Below are 6,805 nucleotides of genomic sequence, written 5' to 3'. Positions count from 1 at the left end.
GTAATACCTGCCACTGCCAGATTCGAGCTGAAGGGGCACATCTTGACGGCACTGAAGGATATCCCATTTTATGGGAAGGATCATGAGGATGCTTTTAAGCATCTCGATGAAGTCAATGACATTGCGGATTACTTCAATGTCCCAAATGTCAATAGAAACACCGTCTTGCTCAGGATGCTTCCCATTACTTTTAAGGGAGTTGCTAAAGAGTGGTTAAAATCACTTCCATCGGGTACGATCACCACTTGGGCTCAAATGCGTGAGCAGTTTCTTGACCAATTTTTGCCCACCGTCCAAGATAGCTAAACTCAAGAAGGCAATAGCCAACTTTGAACAACAACCGGGGGAGTCATTATACGAAGCATGGGAGCATTACAAAGGCTTGATCAGAAATTGCCCTCAACATGATCTTAATGTTCAACAAGATATGTCAATCTTCTATGATGGGGTCAATGTTATGACAAGACAACTCCTTGATTCTCAAGGACCTTTGACAAAAAAAATCCAAGGGAGGTCAAGGAACTGATTGAAGAATTCGCGAAGCACTCTCGTGAGTACCACAACCCTAGGAAAAATGGAATCAAGGGCAGTGGAGGTGCACAAACTGAAGAAATAGCAGCTATGATGGCTATGTTGAATAATATGGACCGGAGGTTAACACAAATGGACCACTCAATTCATGCTATAAGAGTTGGTTGCGAACGGTGTAATGGTCCACACTTGACCAAGGACTGCACCTTGGATGAGTATGGGAATAAAAAGGCTCAAGTATGCTATTAGAGTGGGGACAAGTACGATGAAGACTGGAGGAAACCGAAGAAAGAGTGGCTGCCATATGAATACCAGAGGCAAAAGGAAGAGAAGTATAGGCAAACAAGCCGAGGCTTCTACCAAAAGGAGCAGCCACCAACTGAGAAAAAACCCGATTTAGAGACCATGTTAGTTAAGTTTATGGAAGCTTCAGAAAAGAGACACGAGGCTACTGATTCTGCTATTGATGAACAAAGAACTTTGATGAAGAATCATCACGCAATGATGGTAGAACAGCAGGCTTTAATAAAAAAATCAACAAGCCTCCATCAATAATCTTGAAGTGCAACTTGGTCAACTAACCACTTTGGTTCACGAGAAGATATTCCCGAAAAATCCTGAAAAGAAGACCTAATCTCACGTAATGGCCATAGATACTGAAGAAGAGGCCATCTCTGAGTTCCTAGAAGCATTGGAAGTGGAGCCACAACAACCCGATCCAAAGCCAAAGAAGCCAAAGCTCGAAAATGAAAAAGTTGTTGGAACACCAAGTTCACGACGTGAGCCCGCTATGCTCACGTCGTGGGCTCAGTCTGAACAGAAAATTTCCATATTTGTTCCAGTTTATGAACCACCTTTGCCATTTCCGTCTAGAGCTAATCTCAGTCCACTAGAGAGAGAACATCTTGAGTTTATCAAAAAATTAAAGGGTATTCCTATTAATACTCCTTTTATTGATTCACTTGCGAAGATTCCAGATTCTACTAAGTTCTTACAAGATTTATTAGACACTCGTTACCAATTAAAGGAACATTCTAAAGTGATCCTAAGTGAGCAAAGCTCAAAAGCGGTGTTGGGGGAAATACCTAAGAATATGGGGGATCCTGGACGCCTCACTCTTCCATGTGAGTTTGGGAACAATACGAAGGTTTATGCTTTAGCCGATTCTGGGGCTAGCATAAATTTGATGCCTTATTCGTTTTATCAGAGATTGAATATTCTGAAATTGAAAGCTACAAAGATGACTATTCACATGGCGAACCGTTCGGTGACACAACCCAAGGGCATTGTGGAAGATATTCTAGTGAAAATTTGGAAATTTGTTTTTCCAATAGATTTTGCAGTATTGGATATGAAAGAAGATCCCAATGTTCCAATTATCCTTGGTCGTCCGTTACTTAACACCGCTGGAGCTCTTGTTGATATTCGGGAGTCTAAGCTCACATTGAGGGTTGGTAATGAAAAGGAAATTTTTGGGATATAAGATGGATTTCAAGGGAATCATGCTCAAGAAGAGGTTTTTAACATTGATGAAGACAATGAACTTGAAGAATTAGAGAAGCTCATGGAAGAAGAAATAATAACAATTCACCAAGTTAAAAGAACAAAACCAAGAGCATCTGTTCCATATTTCGTTGAAGTCATTGCCTACACGAGTCCAACTTCTTGGGTGAGCAAGGAAGATGATGAGATGACGAGTGATGAAGAGGAGGTTACTTCAAAAGTAACAATTCCAGTGGGGGAAGAAGAGAAGAATGTTATGAAGTGTAAGGAAGAGACTAAAGGGACCAAACGCAAGCTTGATGAAGACGAGGTCAAAGCTAAAAAGGAAAATTCGAAAAAGGCGTATAAAAGACGAGTTCAAGCTTACAAAAGGCGTTTCAAGGAACAAAAGATCCTAGTGGTGGATTCTTCGGATGACTCAACGTAGGAGGCAAGGAGTCCGGCTCATGACTCCAAGAAAAAGAAGCACTTCTCGGGAGGCAACCCGAGTTTGGTTTGCAATTCTTTTCTTTTCTTTTTAGTTTTTTTTGCATTTTAGTTTAGAAACATAGATCATATCATCCAACTCGCTTTATTCATAATTAAACACTGAGTGTGGGGGCCCTAAAAATGAAGTGGTAATAATTCAGAATTTAGTTATTAGACAAAATAAAAAAATAATTTTCGTACAGGATTCACGACGTGAACAGTTGGGGATTCACGACGTGAATTCTGAATAAACCGGATAATATACCATTAATGCTTATCAGCCCATTTTCTAGTAAACTAATTGGCCCAAGATTAATCCCTTTTTGATGAGGGATGCCTGGCCTAATATTAAGCCCAGACAGGACTCACGACGTGAGTTTTGAAAAACACGGGACCACAAATTAAAGGGTAAAGAACTAGTTTGACCCCCTTTTGTTTATTCCTCACGAAGTGAAAAACGAGATCTGGTCCCCCTTGCTCCGATTTTGGCCGACAACACTCTACTTGCGTTTTTGCTTACCTAATACTTCCATATAAGGTAATGATTCTTAATTATTAAGTTTAATTTTTCTCTTATAGTTGAACTTAGGGTTAGGGTTTGTTAGTTAGATGAAATGTCGAATTTAGTTCTTAAAATCCCGTAATAGCCTTGGAATGTTGATGCTTTGTGCTTGGGATTAGTATAGGAGTAAACCCCATTAATATTGTGTCCTGATTTGCCTCCTGATTTTCGCGATTTTGGTTGCTGAGTTACAAATTCACGACGTGAATCCTGAAGGATTCACGACGTGAATACTGGGATTGGATTTTTTTTCAGTTATGTTAATTTCTAATCTGTTGGGTTGTTTCTTTTGGATATATTTGTTGATGTTTTTGCAGAAATGGCTCCCAGAAGAGAGATTCCAACTGGAGTACCGGCCTTACATCCATTTTACAACTTTCCAACAACTACACCCCGGGATATATATACGCGATGGAACAATCGGTTGGGATGGCTTTACAACCGGGAATTTGCTATTGCCCCCACTATTCAGTGGGCACGGTTGAGGGAGGTTGGGCTGGTGGATCGGATGTCCCAATATCTTACTAAGATATTTTTGGGGGATGAATTTTCCTTCACGTGCAAGGGGTGGTACAATTTGTTTGCAATCCAAGAGCGGGTCTATAAAGAGCTTTGCGTGGAATTCTTTTCAACAGTGACATTCCATGAGAATGTCCAAGATCCTACTTTCCCGCAAGCTTTGGTTTTTCGTCTAGGAGGGGAATATAGGGAATGCAGTTTGGTGGAGTTTTCACGAAGAATGGGGTTGTACGAGGCTCATGAGACCATAACTCATGAGTTTATTTTATTTTTGAGGGACGCCACACGTGGTTATGCGGATGGGGTTTCAGGACCGGAGTTTTGGAGCAATATCGCGGCCGGTGTGTTCAATTCCGGTGTATCCCCCGAAAGTAGCATCAAATCACCGATACATCGCCTTATCCATCGCCTTATCACATTTTCTATTCACCACAAACGTCATGGTGATAAGGTTACTAAGGTCAACTTGTTCCTTTTGTGGTGCATTTTACAGCCCGACGTGTGCTGTAACATTCCGTATTTCTTGGCCCAATACTTGGCGGAGTATGCTACGAGTGCTCGTCCCAGGAGCCCCATTTGTGGAGGGCACTTTGTTACGCGCTTGGCCCGATCTTATTGATGGGTTTTCAACATTCTAACACTCCTATGGTGTACATGCAACCCTAGAAACCTTGGATCTATGTTTGACTAAGATACATGCAAATAATTATTTTTCCAAGGTTCTTATCCTAACTAGCATGGCATGGGGTACTTGAATCAAATAAAACTAGTAGAATTACTTACCTTGTAGTAGTAGTTGATTGCTTGGAGTTTGAGAGCCTAGCACCAATAATGTGGATGCCTCAAATGGAAGTCACAAATAACCACAAACTTGGAAACTTGAGAGAATAGTCACAAAACTTCTTGAAATCGGCCCTCTTAGTTTACACACATCAACTAGTACAATTTCAAGAACCAAAGCCTCCTTTATATAGTGTGGTGGATTAAGGTTACATCCATGTAAACCCTAATACCCATGTCTTTTCATTTCCATGAGATCCATGGGTTAAAGCTCCATGGAGTATCCATGGACTTTCCATGCAAGCCTAGCCCATTCCAAATAAGCATTAGCCCAAACTATATAAATACAAGAGCCCATATTTAATTAGTCATACTTTTGATCTCTAAATTAATTCTAAATTAATTATAGATCAACACTAATTAAATAATATGATTTTATATTAATATATTAGGACTTATAATATATTAATAAATCATAACTTATACTATTCTCAAACGATTATCCATAAATTGTTCGGGTGAAGTGCAACCCAAATGGACCATGCCGGGTCGGGTCAAGTACATACCAAATATAGTTATGGACTTAGACACTATATCCAACAGTCTCCCACTTGGATAAGTCTAATAACTATAGTTGCAAGTATGACTTCAGGAACCGATCAGCAATCGTAGCTCTTTAAACTCTGTTGAACTATGAAGCGCCATTTTAGATAAGTGATCATATAATCCTATGTTCTAGATATCAGCCGGACAAATACATGGAACATGGTCTTGCTTATTGTCCAGCATTTGTTTCCCGATTTCCGATTTGTTTGACATAGAACTTAACTGAACACATCAATTTAGTTCTGACCGGGCCCGATAGATAGGTCAAAACAAAATCATCGAGGGGCCCAGATATCGTTTCTAATCCTAGAAGGAACAGATAAACTTCGACTCATATGTTTGCTCTACTACTTGTTGAATTACACACAAAAGCACGGTTTATAACATCGAGTTACCAATGCGTTTTCGTGCAATCAATACATAACCAACTCATAGGCAACAAATCATATCTCTAGGTTTGAAGACTTATATGATATTACCGTCTCACGATCACTCGAGATAAATTCCATGAAGTGATACAAGTGAGAGTGGGTTGAATCCAATACTCAGAACTTATGAGCACTCATGAGTGTTGTAGCCCCGCTTAGTCTAACATCTTAGACCTCTACAAGCCAACCCATGACAGTCTTGATTCATATCTACTTCCAACATATGAACGACTGTGGAGAGTTTGAATAATATGATATAAACCATAACATAATTATTCTGGAAGTCAAAACATGCAAAAAGAAATAATAGTAAACGATTGACAAGAGATAGCAACACTTTACTCATAAATAACAGCTTTTATTTATCATCAAATGTCAATTACATTTTACAAATTTTAAGATTATCTAACTACTAAAACTAATATCATCCTTCATCCCTATGCTCCGAGCATGCTGGAGATGCTTAGCCCGAGTCAGTCCCTTCGTGAGGGGATCTGCTGGGTTCTCATCCGATGATACCCTCTTTGCCACGAGGACTCCTTCTTCTATTCGATGTCTGATGAAGTGATATTTTCTGTCAATGTGTCTGGATCTCCCATGATCTCTTGGTTCCTTGGCTAAGGCAACCGCACTATTGCTGTCACAGAAAATCTCCATTGGCTCATTTATAGCTGGCACAACTCCAAGGTCTCCGATGAAGTTCTTTAGCCATATAGCCTCCTTTGCTGCCTCGCTTGCTGCTATATACTCTGATTCACAAGTGGAATCAGCCACTGTCTCCTGCTTGGAACTTTTCCAAGTAATTGCCCCTCCATTTAGAGTAAAGACCCAGCCCGACTGAGAGCGGAAATTATCCCTGTCAGTCTGAAAGCTAGCATCACTGTACCCGTAGGTACTTGAGGATATTCTTTACCACAGTCCAGTGTGCCTTGCCAGGGTTCCCCTGATACCTGCTAACCATGCTCAAAGCAAAGGCTACATCAGGTCGAGTATACGTCATAGCATACATGATCGATCCTACAGCTGAAGCATAAGGTATTCGACTCATTTCTGCTATCTCAGCCTCAGTACTAGGGCTTTGTGTCTTACTCAATCTGGCGTTACTCTGGATGGGTAACTCTCCTTTCTTGGAGTTATGCATGTTGAACCTTTTCAACACTTTGTCCACATAGGTGCTTTGACTAAGTCCAATTAGTCTTTTACTACTGTTTCTCAAAATCCTTATCCCTAGGATATAGGCAGCTTCTCCAAGGTCCTTCATAGCAAAACACTTCCCAAGCCAGGACTTTACTTCCTGCAGGGTTGGGATGTCATTTCCTATGAGTAGTATGTCATCCACATACGATACCAAAAAACTAACTATACTCCCACTAGCCTTGATATAGACACAAGATTCATCTTCACTCCT

At 40.4% G+C, this 6,805-nt stretch overlaps 1 non-coding gene across 1 annotated transcript; it reads right to left on the bottom strand.

Moving 5' to 3' along the window:
- Positions 1–304: 304 nt before the first annotated feature.
- Positions 305–411, bottom strand: LOC145118280 (small nucleolar RNA R71). The gene has a single exon (XR_013713239.1). It is a non-coding gene; the product is annotated as a small nucleolar RNA R71 (small nucleolar RNA).
- Positions 412–6,805: the final 6,394 nt, after the last annotated feature.

Source organism: Lactuca virosa, chromosome 5 (assembly GCF_052849685.1).
Source record: "Lactuca virosa cultivar CGN04683 chromosome 5, Lactuca_virosa_CGN04683_v6, whole genome shotgun sequence".
Lineage (NCBI taxonomy): Eukaryota > Viridiplantae > Streptophyta > Magnoliopsida > Asterales > Asteraceae > Lactuca > Lactuca virosa.
The sequence above is the reverse complement of the archived record's forward strand: the minus strand, read 5'-3'. Positions and strand labels throughout refer to the sequence as shown.